Here is a 17,268-nt window from a genome sequence, read left to right as displayed (position 1 = left end):
ACACAGTATGGATTCCATTCATCATGCCCCCTTAGGGGTTAAGTTGACCCTCTCCCCTGCCAGGGTAACGTCCAGCAGCACTGGCCAAGTTATTCTGCTGTGGCTGTATCCCTTTAAAGGGGAAAGGTGGTTGTTACTGGCTCTCCCCACCAGATTTCTTTGGGTACTGCTGAGGTACTTCCTCTCGGGTTGACCCTATCTCAGTGTATGTCAAAATCTTCAAAGTAAATACAGATGATAACTCAAAGCTACCCTGGCCTCTGACACTCAGGGCTTGGGACTCACATGGCCAGCATGGCGCCATGCAAGCTCACTCCCAAGGTGGGTCCTACCAGCCAGATCCTCAGGCTCTGTTGCTGGTACTTAGACAGAGAGATGCTCCTGGCTCTCCCTGTGCCTGCCCTTGCAGGCTTCCCCAGCATCTTCTGCAGCTTCTGCTGGGTCTGCAGGGATGCTCCCTGCAGCCTGTCCTGCCTCCACTGCTGGTGTCTGGGGCTTGCTGGCTTCCCAGAAGCCTTTTTATGATGTCTTTGGAGGTGTGCTGTCCTACATGCAGGGAGAGTGTGCTTTTAAAATGTGCTGGAGATGCCTTGCGCATCTTGGCGTCTCGGGCTTGGGTTGCTGCAGGGAAGGTGAGTAGCCCTTCAGCCCAAACTGGGCTAAGTTTCACCTTCAATCGGGGTTCATTGGGGGGAATCCCCCCTGCGTCTGGGACCTTGGGGAGCCAAGTCGCCGAGTGCAGCAACACTGCATTCAACCAGGTTTATCTCAAACCAATTTTGCCCTTTTGAAACTGGCTTATGTGCACTGAACTTCTGTTCTGTTATGTGTAACTTCTGTCCCTAGCCTCTGTCATCCAACCCTGATCTGTGTTGTCTAAGAGTTCTTAGCATAGACTGTGACAACCTGAAACTGGTGACAGTTTGGTTCATCTCAGGCCCCCTCAGAAAAAGACTTCACAGTATGTTAGCATGTGGTTAATGTGATTACTCTTTGTACTCTGTGTATCTTGAAAAGTGCTGTGTGCTGTCAGGTCCCGCCTTGTAGAGCCAGGCCCTTTTTATTTATCTTCAAATTGATATCAATTTATTTTACTCTTTCCTTAATGCCATTAGATTTCAAATCGTAGTTACCAGCTTTGGTTGTTGTTTTTTATTCAGTTGAATGAGATATAGTTTTAAGCAAGTAACTCAAATGGGGGATGGAGGGAAGACTAAAATGTAGTAGCATAACGAAGTGTGGGAAGGCAGGTGAAAAACAGAAATGGCTCTGCCACTGTGCTGCCAGCAATACAGCCAATGATGCTGCTCCATCAGTACCACCAGTGATTAGGTGTCATGTTATGCCTCTGCTCAAATGTATGAAAAATCAATCTCAAATATTTGCAGGAGTGGGAGGGGGAAGGAGGTTACATACTGGCAGGAAGAATTTTGTGGTTTCTTGCTCTAAGGTATATTAATTCTGCACACATGACCTGTACCTGACCATTGAGCAGTGCAAAATTGAGCTCCAAATTATTGTCCCTGCATGGCATATTTAATGAGTAACTTCATATAGCTTTCTGGCAAAAAATCTTAATTTTTTTTAGCAGTTTGCCTTTCATAGTATCAAATCTTATACATGGCTTGCACCATGAAATGTGCATTGAAACTGAATGATGTTCTTTTTATAAGTGCCACAGATTCTGTGTTTCTTTGAGTTATAATAGGCTGGCATGGAGACAAATAAGACAACTATCATGGAATATGAATGGCTGGAAAACAATAGTGCCAAATAAATGCTTGGTATACACATATGCCATTTTGAAAATGTTACTCTCACGACTCTAAAAGATTGTGGTCATGTAGATATTAAATTATGTTACAAATGTTATTTAAATATACATTAAATCTCTGTTGTGCATTTCTGAAATTAGAACAGTGGGGGAATAATAATGGCAAAAGGTCTAACTAATTTTTCTCTGAAACATGTGAGGTATGCCATTGTGCTAACTCTGCTGGGAGAACTTTAGATTGAAGGTATTAAGGTCTGTGATTACATTCCAGGTTCATGCCACAACTCATTTTACTTCAGGAGTTTTGTAGCAATGAACTGTGACCAAAAATGATGGGAGAAAAAAAGACCAGTATGTAAGTACTGCAGTGAAGCATTCAACAGAAATGTGCACTTGAAGTTTTTCTCACAGCGCTGTAAATGTAATTTGGAACAGATTCCGTCTGTGGGTATGTTTACTCATTGTAAGTATGTAAAAAGGTATTTGCATGTCCATGGAAACGTAATATTTTTAATTAGATAAGTATACAATAGATCCTGTTGTATATCTCATATACAGGTTTTGATGAGGACCAGAATTATGACCTTTTGACCCTCTGGAGCTCTGGTATTAGTGAACGCCTCCAAAACTTCAAGTTGTGCCAGATCTTGTCAATATACACAGAATTACAATCTTTAAGGAGCATTTATTAGAAGAAAATAAGTTACTAACTCAAGCTGGTCTATAGACAGCTCAAGTCCCAGCTTTGTCTGTCTTGTTTTCATGGGCCATACTTTATCTGGAACTCAGCAGGGTATATAGAAATATTTAATGGCTGTGTATGGAAGATATTACAGGGTTAATGCCTTCCAGGGACACAGAGGAAAATGCATGATGACCAAATCTTGCTATACTTTTGAAAAGTATTGCTTGTTAAAACTACTTAGTCTCTCTCATTTCTTCCCCTAAAACCCTTCCCTGATGGGTTTTTTCCAGTATATAGAGTCTGTCCCAAATCTCCATTAAAGACGGAGACTGATAATTAATTAGTTCATTGTCCACTATGGGATACCATTCAACAAGTTATCCCAGGACATTTTACAAGGTAAAACCAAGAGAAACCTGACTTGAAGTGATGTTTGAGTACTTAGTTCTACTCCCAGTAACTACTTGTTTCCTGTGTTTGATTATCATTTCCTTGACCCCATCATCCTCCCATTCTTCCAAAAGAATCAAAGCCAGCAGCGACCTATTCTCTTTCTTTTTATCCAGGTCTAGGAGCTGCAGTGGTAACTTTTCGCTCCCCAAGTCACTAATCAACACTCTCTCTCTGACTACTGTCTATGCTTAATTTAGTGCCTCAGTCATAATTCAGTTCTTGGCTTCTTTTTGTTTAAGTCTTTGCAGAGAAACAGCTGGTATAGGGTGCGGTTGGGGGGCAGGAGCAGAAAAGGATGAGAGACAGCTGTTGGCTGAGGTTCAACATCCATAAAAGCTGCTTCTAGTAACTGGAAGACTAAAGTGCCCCCTTATAATCTCCTCATTATTCTTTCTCAGGTAGGAAGGTGGTTACAGTTACTTCAAATCACAGTGAAATAAAAAAGGAGGACCCTTGGGGTGAGGGTAGAACCTTTACCACCTGTTACTTCAGTACAGCATAAGGCTATCCAGTCATAAGAACTTGGAACTTTTTACAAAAGCTTCGATGTTGTACAATGGAAAGCAAAAGACTACAGTTTGAGGAGAAAGTTAACTCCTCAAACCCTAGAGAAACAAAGCAGACAAAATCTTTCTGAATTTCCCCCTTGATTCTTTATTTAAAAAATAGACTTGTTTGACTTCAAAGCTAAAATCTGCCACAGAAATGCTTTTTCAACTTATTTATAAACTGAGAATTGTCGCCGTATTCATTAATAAGGTAAGCAAAGACATAAAATGCATAGCTTCTACCTGTCAAAAACTGCACAGCCTTTAAATCTGAAGGAATGTTTCTTCATTGCATTTTCAAAACATTTTTTCTGAAAGCCTTTGTTGCAAGGAAATCAGTATGAGAAGTGGAAACCAACCTGGCTTAAAGATGTTAAACATGTGAACTTGAGCCCATTTCTCACTGGAATTAATGTTGAGCAGCATCATTTAAATGACCTTTATTGAGTACATAGTATTGTACTCTTTTGACAAAGCCTTTCTATTTACATGGCTTACTTTAAATTAGGTAAGATGTCAGAATAAATAGAACAGGAAAGAAATACTTTCTTCTTTCCTTACATATATAAAACCTAGTCACGTTATTTATGTGTATCTGGTAAGGTATTCTGGGGAGATTGCATGGCTCTTATGAGATGTTCTTGTTTTGAAAATTAATCTGCACAGAAAAGAATTCTAGAGTAAGTGAGGTGTAGTACTTGTTCTCTCTGCTCTAGTGATTTTTTAACTGATTATAAAAAAATTATATTTAAACCTATAGGTGTAAAATATCCAATAAATATTGGGGACCAGATTGTGTCTGGGCCTCATGTTGATAGGCAGTGGAGTAAGGCAAGCTAAAATAAGCCTTTCTTCACCCTACCCCTTGAACCACCTGTGTGAGTGTCAGACACAACTGCAGAAGCTGTGCTTCAGGTAAAAGGACTGCTTCCTCCGTGCTTCTCAAGTGGTGCTCAGGAAGTCAGGCTACTGTGTCCTCATTGCGTTCTAGTTTATAGTGTGTTAGTAATACTACAAAAGGAGTCACTTGTTCCCCTTGAAGGTATACTGCAGCAAATGGGTTCCCCCTTTTGCACAGGTTAGTATGGCTTCATTCTATCCCTAACGGGAGTTTAATCTTCATAGCACATTCTACCTCCTGAATATTGAAAAGATTGTGTTATTTATTTATAAACTGTGCATCAGCTAAAATACTTTGCAGAAGGATGTGAAGACTGGAACAGTGTAAATCAGGGGCGGGCAATTATTTTGACTGGAGGGCTGCTTAATGAGTTTTGGTGTGCTGTGAGGGTAACCTGCCCCTTGACAGATGCCCCACCCCCTGGTCACCATCTTGGGACCAGAAGTCCCACACCTAACCCCTGACCTTTGCTAAAGAAAGTCCCTCCACTTGCCCTGGAAGTACTCCTTTTGGGAAGATAGGGAGTTCCCATCTTGGAACCAGAAAAGAACCAGATCATATATTAAAAATCAAACATCACTTATAACATTTTAATTGTATTTAAAAATACATTTTTGTCCTGATTTATGTGCGTTTGCATCTTATATCTAGAGGCAGCTGCATCATAGTTCAAAATCCAGCCTTATTCTTGTATATTGTGTGTGGGGGGTAAAAGGGTGTATGTGGTAGGGTGTGGGAATGGTGGATGAGGTGTGTGGGGGATGGGTGTGTAGGGGTCATCTTGCATAGCTCCCTGCACTCCCACCCCAGTCCGCAGCTGCAGGTGGTGGCAGTAGCACTCCCGCCCGAGTCCCCAGCCACACGTCCAGCATGCAAGCCAGTTCCACTCGGGCCAGTTCCACTCGGGCCACTCGGGACAGTAGCACCCCAGTCCCCAGCTGCACATGGTGGCAGTGTGCGGAGCCAACTTCAACCGGCCCCATAGCACACAGCTCCTACACTCCTGAAGCGTGCAGGGCCAGCCCATCCTGGTCCCATATCATGCGGCTCCCTGCACTCCCAGCCGATGGGAGGCCCTGGCCCTGGCCTGGTGGGACCCTTACCTGAATTCCCACTCTTGCAGGCAGGGAGGCTGGAATCAACCACAGGATGGCAGGGCAAACGCATCTCTAGTGCCCCCTAGCTCAGGGCTGGGACAGGTCAGGCAAGGCTGGGGTGGGGGAGTGTTGGTTAGCAACCAGAGCTGCACCTCCTGCATGGAGGCACTGGCTTGAAGAAGGGCAGCAGGGGCCAGCACTTACAGAGGGGCCCTGTCAACCAGATGGAATTTCCTGGTGGGCTGGATCCAGCCCATCAGCCGTATTTTGCCTGCCCCTGGTATATGTACACAACTTAACAAACAATTAATAGCAGATAGAAGCAGTGATTAAAAGCCACTGCAATTGAGCATTTGCGTTTAGTAAGCATTTTCTTGTATGACTGCTGGCTTGAGATTGTCTTTGTTTTTGGTAGTAGATTTTGGTTGTGTGTTCTAATATGTTTATGTGAATTTGAATTTGGTTTGAAGATGTGATTTAGTTTGTCATATGTTGGAGATTTTTCCCACACTAACTGGTTTGAGTATCTTGTATAGTTTCTGGGGCCTGCTTCTGCTTCTTTTGTCATGAATCAGATCAGAATTGAGCCATCATGGTGTCAGTTATTTAAAATAAATGACAAAAGAATAGCTGTGATAACCAATTGCTGCAGTGCTAAACAAGCCCCCTCTGCAGTTCTATGCTAATAAAAGGGGAAATTTACTAATATCCGTGACAAATTTGACAGGGAAAATAATCAGTCCTACTGTGTTATACATAGATTATCTCTTTGTCTACTTGAAACCTATCAGTAAATTTATCAGGTAAAAATAATTGGCCTAGATGTGTTTCTTGCTTCTTACATTAGTGTTGTGATTTAACTCTTCTTATGAGTTTGCATTTCATTAGCTGTTACCGGCATAATTTTTTAATTTGTTTTTTAAGACAGAATTTTACACATTGAGCCCAATAAGTCTTCCTTTTAAGTTAATGAGTGTTTTGCTTCTGGCTTTAGAGGGAAGAAGGTCAAGGCTTATAATGCATAACCCTAATATGTGGATATAACTATTGACTGAAAGAGCAGCATATGCTATCTGCAGAATAATACAGCTATTTTGCAGGATTTCAGCTGTGTGGATTCAATTGTTGTGGAAAGGACTTACAAAATGTTTAATCACTCCTTTCTGAGAATGTTCTGGCTCTTCCTGAAGTGCTGTGTACCAATGACCTGCAGTGGACATTTAAAATAAGAAATATGGTGTCCTTTAATACAGTGGTTTTCAACCAGGGGGGATGCAAGCAGGTTTCAAGGAGTCCACCCAGGCTGGCCCAGCGTGGGGAGGAGCTGCCTCGGCCTCCCAGGGCAGAGGTGAGTCCTAGGGAAGGGGTGGGGGTGGACCCGCCCCACCTGGCCCCACAGCCTCCATCTTGTGAGTGGCACTGCGGGCAGGCGGGTGGGAGGGCAAGGCTGTATGATGGTGCTGCTGCTGCTGCTGCTGCTGCTCAGGTGAGTGGGGCCCCAGAGCTCCCACCACTGAGCCCCACCTGCTGCACCTTGGGCCATGTGAGCAGGGCTGAGGAGCTAGGCAGTTGTTATAATGGGCCCACAGCAACAGGTAGACCATGGAGATTTTATAGCATGCTAGAGGGGGCCTCAGGAAGAACAAGGTTGAGAACCTCTGCTTTAAAACATGCACTTTTGATGTTTATTTTGTGCACCACAGTGAGTTTGCATTACAGTAATATAAAATTACACATGTAACAGAGTATGAAAATAACATTTGAACTAGCAAGCAAAACAAAGAGAACATTCAGAGTTAAAGACACTATAGTCTTGTTGAGTAGCTGATGCACATTGATTGTGGGTATTTTGGAGGAGGAGATATGATGAAACCCTTCTGGACTGATAGGGGCTGAAGGGCTAACGTGGTCCCCATTTTCAAAAAGGGGAGGAAGGAGGACCCAGGCAACTATAGGCCAGTCAGTCTCACCTCCATCCTTGGTAAAGTCTTTGAAAAAATTATCAAGGCTCACATTTGTGAGAGCCCGGCAGGGCAAATTATGCTGAGGGGAAACCAGCACGGGTTTGTGGCAGGCAGATCATGCCTGACCAATCTAGTCTCTTTCTATGACCAGGTTACAAAACGCCTGGACGCAGGAGGAGGGGTGGATGTCGTATACTTAGACTTCAGGAAGGCCTTCGATACGGTATCCCACCCCATACTGGTGAACAAGTTAAGAGGCTGTGATGTGGATGACTACACAGTCCGGTGGGTGGCGAATTGACTAGAGGGTCGCACCCAAAGAGTCGTGGTGGATGGGTCGGTCTTGACCTGGAAGGGTGTGGGCAGTGGGGTCCCGCAGGGCTCGGTCCTTGGACCGATACTCTTTAATGTCTTCATCAGTGACTTGGACGAGGGAGTCAAATGTACTCTGTCCAAGTTTGCAGATGACACAAAGCTATGGGGAGAAGTGGACACGCCGGAGGGCAGGTAACAGCTGCAGGCAGACCTGGACAAGTTGGACAAGTGGGCAGAAAACAACAGAATGCAGTTCAACAAGGAGAAATGCAAAGTGCTGCACCTAGGGAGGAAAAATGTCCAGCACACCTACAGCCTAGGGAATGACCTGCTGGGTGGCACAGAGGTGGAAAGGGATCTTGGAGTCCTAGTGGACTCCAAGATGAACATGAGCCGGCAGTGTGACGAAGCCATCAGAAAAACCAATGGCACTTTATCGTGCATCAGCAGATGCATGACAAATAGGTCCAGGGAGGTGATACTTCCCCTGTATAGGGCGCTGGTCAGACCGCAGTTGGAGTACTGCGTGCAATTCTGGGTGCCACACTTCAAGAAGGATGCGGATAACCTGGAGAGGGTCCAGAGAAGGGCAACTCGTATGGTCAAGGGCCTGCAGACCAAGCCCTACGAGGAGAGACTAGAGAAACTGGACCTTTTCAGCCTCCGCAAGAGAAGGTTGAGAGGTGACCTTGTGGCTGCCTTTAAGTTCATCACGGGGGCACAGAAGGGAATTGGTGAGTATTTATTCACCAAGGCGCCCCTGGGGGTTACAAGAAACAATGGCCACAAGCTAGCAGACAGCAGATTTAGATTGGACATTAGGAAGAACTTCTTCACAGTTCGAGTGGCCAAGGTCTGGAACGGGCTCCCAAAGGAGGTGGTGCTCTCCCCTACCCTGGGGGTCTTCAAGAGGAGGTTAGATGAGTATCTAGCTGGGGTCATCTAGACCCAGCACTCTTACCTGCTTATGCAGGGGGTCGGACTCGATGATCTATTGAGGTCCCTTCCGACCCTAACATCTATGAATCTATGAATCTATGATGGGAACCTTTCTGCAAATCACAGATTTGCCAACTCTTTTCTATTCCAAAATGTGACGTTATTGAAATTGTTTATTGATGTTATTTGAATATTTTGCAAATTATTTGAAAAATAGATCTGTTCATGTTAGCTTTTGATGAATACGTGACCTCAAAAAGGAATAGGGATAAGCCAAGGAGCTACAAAACTTGGCAAATTTAACTGGGTTTTTGAAGGTGTCCAGGCACTGTAGCTGGATTATAACAGCCATGCAGTCGGCCCACTGACTGAAAAGGGGATTCATGGCAGTTGTCATTGACTATATTCTCAGCTCTTGATATTTTAGTTAAAATTTGGGGGTAACATTTTAAAAGCTCTGTAGTGAGTTAGCCACAAGCCCCACCTTTTTAACAGTGATTTTGGCAGAGAATAGACATTAAATTTAGGCTTTCCAAGTCTCTTGAAACTAGGACTTAAATTAATAAGTCATATATGGTACTGACCCTTTGAACATCTTTGATCCTAATTAGTAAATCCACAGACTAAAAAAATAATACTATCTTAATATTGTCCAGTTAAATCACTCAGTCTTTTTCTGTGATTCTAAGATGGCCTCTAATGCTGAGTTTCAAGCAACAGACTGGAAAGGAAAACAAAGAAAATGCTGAGTAAAAAATATAGCAAGAGAATATTTAAGTGTCGACAGGGTTTAAAAAAAATACCACTGGGCAGTCTGTTCAATTATTCATTTTGCCAGCCTGTTTGATAATGTATGCAATTTATAGTGAAGAATCTTATGTTTTAAATCTCATTAAATGTCTATTAAATGCAGTATTTCTTCATACTGAAGTAAAATTGTTTTTGCTTAATTTATAACCTGGTTTTCTTTTTTGTAGCAATTTTTCTGTGAGAATTAGATCAATTATTACATTGTTCACATAGTATGTTTCCTAAAGAACATTTAATCCTGTTTTAATACGGTTTTTTTGCTTGGCAATACAAGGTTGGCTTGAACCAAGAAACCTCTTCTGGAGTTTTAATGTCTCCTTAAATCAGCTCAGAACAGAGATGTCTTACAGAGAAGAGTCTACCGGTTTTTTAAGCCTTCCAAAAAGCAGAACACACAAGTTAATACATCAGGTTAGGCATGCAGGAGTCGTTGTTTGTGAATGCATTTATCTGTTTAAACAACCTGAACAGATGGGGCTAGAAATTTTGTATATATACATTTAGAGGCTTTTTTTAAAACTATTCATGTGGGTCCCAGTTTTACAGGGTGATTCAGTAGACAAATGCTAGCATCCACCCAGAGCCTCATTTATCAATATGGACCATGCAAAAACCTTTTCAGTCTTTAAATCAACACTAGATCAATATTTTAAATGGCTTATTTCAGTCACAATTGTTGGGCTAGATACCTGGTAATAAATAGGGCCAGCATTCTATATAGAGGATATCTGACTAGATATTAAAATCTGTTGTCTTGAAACAGGCTCTTCACTGACATGTCAGCCCATTCAATTCAGCTGGTAAAATTGTGCTTCCTGTAGCATAACTAGTGGTGATCAAGTTGGTCATGAGCCCCGAGTACTGAGTTAAAGGGGCAGGATAGCACTTGGGGAGAGGTTGGGGTGGCGATACTGTCAGGGGAGGTGCCACCAAATTCAGTGTTGACATGTTTGGGTGGCAACAGGATTCAGCAGCACTTCCCCTTGCTCCTCTACCACAGGGTAGAGCACTGTGTTTTGTGTAAATCTTATCAGTTATGCCTCTGTACACTTTTCTATGCTTTGTCAGAGATCAGAAGAAATAGGTACAAGACTGAAAAGAAAATTAAGACAAATACCACTAATAGAAATAGTGGCATCATGCCTTATAAAAAGATAAGACAAGGACATTGTACTTTATTTAAGAGTGTGTGTGTGTACATACATTTTTTTGGATAGTGAATATATAGTATAGGAAAAGATGCTTTTATTTTTGAATGCTGTACATATTTCTCTCTTTTTTAAATTTTACTGGAGGTGGCACACACTACAAGCATATTAATACAAATTTCACTATGAGTTGGCATAAATTATGGTCTCCTCTGGGTATAAAATGCATAGTATTCTTAAAATAGTCCATGTAACAGACTGGTAAGTTTGATTATTATCTTTGTTTGTTTTATGTGTTTGAATGCATGACTGTTTCACAAGGTTAGTACAAAATTGTCAATCCGATTTTAAATTTTACCCAGTCTCCTAACTATTGTATATGACTTCTATGTGTATAGATATTTTCTATAGTTGATGGATGAAATTCACATTTAACATCCAACACAGCAAATAAGCTGAGGAGAAGGGGGATGAAGTACTACTTCTGAGTATTGGCCAGAAAGAGGTCGGTAGGGAATGTTTTGGTAAATCCTTTTTGTTGTACCTTTTAAGTGGTGAGAGCTGGATTGGAGAGTGCTGGATAAAAGAAACTCCAGAAAGGTAGCTGTAGAGCTTGTATTGAACATGCTTAGAGAGGGCAGGGAGATAAGAGCTGGGATGTAATTGGAGAGGCAGTTGGATGAGTCCTGCCATTCAATGATGGGATTTTATAGAGATGCGAGATTAAAGTGGGCAAAATGTTTTCATCATTAGTCTAAGGCATGTACCCAGAAATATTGTCCCATGTTTCATCTGTGGCTGATACCTTTTGCAGAATGTGAAAGAGAGGGTTGCATTTTTTCTTGCTGTAGGATTTTTCTGTTTAAGGATTTACTGGTGTTGTTTCTTAGACTATTTATTGCTTTTATATATATAACATTTATGGTCCACTTGTTCAAAGCATGGAAATTTTTTATTACTTAGAAAGTATGAATCTCATGCATAAGTTGTATGTTACTGAAAAAGAACTGTGTCTTATCTGTAAAGAGCCACCACAGTTAGTTTAAAAGATTCCAATTTAGTAGATTATATTGCTATGGTTTCATTCTATAAGATTCAGAAGATTTCAGCATTCTCAAGTTCAGGTAGGTGGGGCCCGCAGTGGGTGGGTGCTAAGCAGCTGTGGGAGGCAGCTGAAAGGAGCCAAGGAGGGTCAGCCCCTTTCCCACCCCCCAGCTCCTACTTGGCCCCCCCCCCAGGGAGCCATGCAATGAGTCCTACCCAGCCTGTGTGACAGTGAGGGACTAGGGGAAGGGGGGGGCACTTACCTGCCCCCTTCTCCAGCAGGACAGGAGCAGAGGCAGCGATCTGTTGGGAAGAGACGGCCTCCACCTCACCCCAACGGGAAAGAAGCTTTTTCAACCGGATTAGCTGACCTGCTTGACAGAGCTTTAAACCAGTGTTTCCCAACTGGTGTGCCATCAGGCACGTCCAGGTATGCCGCGGCATTTTGGGCTGGAGCCACGCCCCCTGCCTGCTGCTGCTGCGGACACAGACAGATGGGGAGCATGGCTCCAGCCCAAAATGCCATCCAGCTGGCTGTGTGCCACCCCTCCCCATTGGCATCCAGTTGGCTACACCCCCCCCCACCCCTGCCATCAGTGTCTGGCTGGCTGTGCGCCACCCTCTCCCCCTTGATCCACGTCCAGTGTGCTGTGGTGGTTTTTTATTTAAGTAAGTGTTCTGTGAAAAAGGTTGGGAAACGCTGCTTTAAACTAAGATTGCTGGGGGATGGGTCCACAACCATAAGAGCAAGCCCAGGAAGTAACAAACACATAATCAGCAGGTCAGGAAATACAACCAAGCTTACTCCTACCCCAGCCCAAGGATGGGACTCTCCTAAACACACAAATAAGCATAGGGCTTCTGATAGCAGGCTTAGCTGCCTTTACACAAATGCCAGGAGCATGGGGAGCAAACGGGAAGAACTGCCCTTGTTAAGCAATAACAAATATGATTTCGTAGGGATAATGGAGACCTGGTGGGACTCAACCAATGACTGGACCACAGGTATAGATGGATGTACCTTGTACAGGAGGAACCGTGTTGGGAGGATGGATGTGAGGGTGTAACTCTATGTCAAGGAGCAGTACACTTCCCTGCTAGTTGACTTTGGCACCAAGGAGGGCAACTCAAAACTCTCTGGGTTAGAATACAAGGAGAACATGGTGAAGGGGGTATTACTGTGGGCGTCTGTTACAGACCTAACCAGGAGGAAGAGCTCAACCACAAATTCTCTAGGGTACTATCAGAGGCTGTACGCTTTCAGTGCATGGGTGATTTCAACCACCCTGACATCTCATGGGAAGAGCATTCAGCTAAATTTGAGTGGTCGCGCAGCTTCCTCACCTGCAATGACAAGCTCTATCTGACTCAAGAAGTCCATGGGTCGAGAAAGGGTGAGGTGCTGCTAGATCTGGTTCTGGCCAAAAGGGATGATCTAGTGAATGACCTGAGGAAGCTTGATAACAATGATCACAAGTTGATCACTGACTCTATCCATTGCAAAGCTGGCAAATCAGTCAGCAATGCTGAAATCCTCAACTTCAGAAAAGCTGACTTTCATAAGCTCAGAAGGTTAGTTGTCAAGGTCCTGAAAGATCACGATTTAACAGGGAAGGGAGCCTAAGATGCCTTAAGGATGTGATCCTAAAAGCACAAGGGAAGTCCATTCTGGCCTATAGGAAAGGTAGTAAAAGGGCTGGGAGACCCCCTTGGCTTAGTAGGGAACTCATGGACCTCCTGAATCTTAAAAGAGAAGCTTATAAGGGTTGGAGAATGGGAAATACCTCTAAGGAGGACTATGCATCACTGGCCAGCACCTCTAGGGAGCAGACCAGAAAAGCCAAAGCTAAAACCAGGCTCAAACTGGCTATGGGAATCAAGGACAATAAAAAGTCCTCCTTCGGATACATGGAAAATTGACAGAGAAAAAGGGTAATGTCAGACCCCTGCTGAATTAAATAGGGCAGCTGACATCTGACACCCAGGAAAAAGCTAATCTCCTTAATGATTACTTTGTGTTGGTTTTTCATCAGCCAAAGGGGATCACCCTGCCTGACAGAACACAGGATTATGAGGATACAGGTGACCACATGCCTACATTTGACAAAGACCTTAATGGGGGAACACCTTCTGTTCTCAGACCCAGAGAGTGACAGTCAATGGAACGAGTCAACATGGCACGTAGTGACCAATGGCATCCCTCAGGGTTCAGTTGTTGGACCAGTAAGTACTCTTTAACATATTCATAAACTACCTGAATTCAGGTGTCAGAAGCAGACTGGCTAAGTTTGCAGATGACACCAAATTATGGGGAAGCATGGTCACACTAGAGGATAGGCTGGGGATTCAAGCTGACTTGGACAGGCTCACAAAATGGGTGGACCAAAACTTGATGACTTTCAATGTAGAGAACTACAAGGTGCTCCACCTTGGGAGAAAGAACTGACATCATACTGATAGGCTTGGCAGTACTACCCTCGTTAGCACTATGATTGAAAGAGACTTGGGGGTCATGATTGAATATGAGCTACCAATGCAATGCCGCAGCCGGCAAAGCAAATAAAACCCTGGCTTGCATCTACCAGTGCATCTCAAGCAAGACCCAGGATGTCTTCTTCTTGCTTTATTCGGCCTTGATGAGTCCACAGCTGAAGTACTGCATCCAGTTCTGGGCTCCACACTTTAGGAATGACATGGAGAAGCTTGAGAGAGTCCAGAGGAGAGCCACATGCATTACAGGTCAGGAGAGAGGCTGAGAGGCATGGGACTCTTCAGCTTGGAAAAGCATAGGCTCAGGGGGGACCTGATGGCAGCCTATAAGTATATCAGGAGTGTGCATTAGGATCTGGGAGAATGTTTGTTCACCAGGGCACCTCAAGGAGAAGACAAGGTCCAACAGTCACAAACTGCTGGAAGACCATTTTAGACTGGACATAAGGAAAAACTCTTTTACTGTCCAAGTCTCCAGAGTCTAGACTAGACTCCCTCCAGAAGCGGTGCAAGCACCTACTTTGGACACATTCAAGAAGCGTTTGCATGATTATCTCGCTGGGGTCATCTGACCCCAGCTGGCTTCCTGCCCTTTGGGCAGGGGGCTGGACCCGATGGTCTTGCAAGGTCCCTTCTAGCCCTAATTTCTATGAAATCTATGAACTTCAGTGTTCTCAGTGGTCTTATGACAGTCAGAAGACTTCAGTGTTCCCAGTATTTTAAAGCACCATAACAGAAGCAACTACGTATTTGTGACTAGACACAGAACAGTGTTTCTGTCTGTGAGCAATATGTGCCTTATCTTCCCCTTCCTCCTTGTGTATGGCTAAAGCTATATGATGTTATTTGTCAAACAAGAACTTGTTGAAGCATTGGGACAGGTTCCCCCTGCATCAGCAATAAGATGCGGTGGGATCTAATGCGTGATCCGACTATCACACCTCACTCCATGTACATGGGGCATGGCAGGAGGCATGATTGTGTGAATTGCACATTGCACCCCGTCATGCCTTTAAGTTCGCATGTAGAGGGGTCCTAAGTTATCTTTCTAACAGATACTAATGCTGCTTTTAGCAAGCTGGAGATGAACGCAAGGTTATGGAGAAATCAAACTATAAAAATCTTTTCTCTAACTCATTGGGACAAATTCAGTTTTGTTAAACTGCCGTAACTAATAAAGGAACAGCAGAAGAATTGTGACAGATGCTGACCAAGAGACCCCTTGTAGCATGACATAAACACTTTTAGCTTCTTTCATTCCTTGGAGTCTCAGAAGAAGGGTGATTGCACCTGAAAGCTTTCTAAAACTTTTTTCCAACTACTCGGTTGGTCTAATAAAAGATATTACATCTACCCAAAGAAATTTGCCTGCCTTGTAGCATGAGGTAATCTGCTGACACAGTACATATGCCATTCTAAAACATCCTGCTAAAGATAAGATGCTGTTTGAAACAGGATTATTTTTGTGGTGGACCTGCCATTTTTGTGAAGCTACTGACGGTGCGAACATATGCACGCTTGTCTTCATAGTGCTAAAGGGCATATATAATACTACAATTATAATGCATACCCAAGGCCTTAAGAATACCTATTTATATAAGTCTTATCACCATGGAATTAGAGTACTTTGAAAGAAGATAAAACAAGGAGCTATTGAGAAAGGAAAGGGGGGAGAAATCAAGAATTATGAGGGAAAAGAGAGGGGAATAAGATAAAAGGAAAAAATACAAAACGTAGGGAAAGAAGGAGCAACTAGGAGAAAAATGAAATTACCAAAAGGTCAAACTACATATGGATGGGCCACGAAAGTGAGAAGAAAGGGTAGAAGTGAATAGAAAGGAATTTGTCAACTGGCAAATTTTCATTGAGGCAGAACACTTTGCTCACATATCAAAGCCTTCAATTTCTCAGTTACATTGTTCTTATCCCTCTCCCATTTTTTTTGGTATGTGTGCATGATCAGAAGGAGCAATCTGACGAAGCAATCCAGTGAAGGTCAACATGGTATAGGAATAACTTTGCCTATATAGCTAGTTATCCAGTACAAAGTAAATGTATTGATCTATTCACTACACTGAATATAATTAGATAAAAGCTAAACATTTTGCATGAACTATTTTCCTTTTTTGTTTTTTCTAATAACAAACATTGCTGTCAGCTTTATTTGTAAATGGAAGCTGACTTTCAGCTCGCATAAAAGGTGACACTTCCATGCCTGTCAGTTCAGGTACAACAGTTTACGTAGGTTAAGGATCTGACCTAGGGACTTTTATAGATGTGGGCATGAAGAGGAACTACATGGGGGGGAAAAAAAAGAGTAAACTTTGCAATAATCCAGTTCCTGAGGAAGTAAATTAGCAATTAAAATTCCCCATTGTGTTTGTGTGTGTGGTTTCCAACCCCTCTCCCCACCGCCCACGCCCCTGCCTTCCCTCTCTCAGCCGCCCCTCAACCCCAGTTTTATTAGATATTTCTGCCGTGGTTCGAATTCAACCATTCTAGTTTAATATTTATGTAAATTGAGAAATCCTATGAGGTTAACAGGTGATTGCATCCCTTAATTCCACAGAGTAAAAACCTTTCAATGTCACTTTTTTTTTTCCTTAGATAAAGGAAGAGAGTCATAGAAACAAATTTCATTGTTCAGTCAATCAGCAAGATATAGGCTCTGAATGGTTCAGGCTGAACTATTTAGCCAGTTTGCAAGGAATATCAAGTAGTAAATTAATCCAGTTTTGACAGCCTTGCTTTAGTAGAGATGAGTCTGAGTTTCCAATTTTTGTTCTACATTAAGTTCTGTTAATCTTCAAAGTTTAGGCGATTTTTAGAACTGAGCGTCATTATGGTCTCTTCTACAGAAAATGTCCACTTAATAATTTGGATGTGGGTCTGAACTTCACATTTTTATGGATTTGGATTCAGATTTCTTAAAATCACTGGCTAGGTGAAGGTTAATGAATTTCTCTGGGTTCAGACACCCCCACTCTACCATCCCAGCAAGTAAGAAGGACCAAGTGGCCTTGAAATCTTAGGGCATTTTTACACTTGTTCCAACTTGTTCTGATTAGAACACAATAGAGCAGACTTGGTCTGCTGGAGC

General features: G+C 43.0%; 1 long non-coding RNA gene across 6 annotated transcripts in view; it reads left to right on the top strand.

Moving 5' to 3' along the window:
- The window catches only part of LOC132250891 (uncharacterized), an 81,691-nt gene that overhangs the window by 12,076 nt on the left and 52,347 nt on the right, over positions 1-17,268 (top strand). For 4 of the 6 annotated variants that reach the window (XR_009462572.1, XR_009462571.1, XR_009462573.1 and 1 more), the window contains 3 exons: positions 2,046-2,129; positions 9,761-9,897; positions 13,712-13,901. This is a non-coding gene — a long non-coding RNA (uncharacterized LOC132250891). The remainder of the gene's footprint in view (positions 1-2,045; positions 2,130-9,760; positions 9,898-13,711; positions 13,902-17,268) is intronic. The other 2 variants (XR_009462569.1, XR_009462570.1) reach the window with 2 other exon arrangements.

This window comes from Alligator mississippiensis, chromosome 5 (assembly GCF_030867095.1).
Source record: "Alligator mississippiensis isolate rAllMis1 chromosome 5, rAllMis1, whole genome shotgun sequence".
NCBI classification, from domain to species: Eukaryota; Metazoa; Chordata; order Crocodylia; family Alligatoridae; genus Alligator; species Alligator mississippiensis.
The sequence above is the reverse complement of the archived record's forward strand: the minus strand, read 5'-3'. Positions and strand labels throughout refer to the sequence as shown.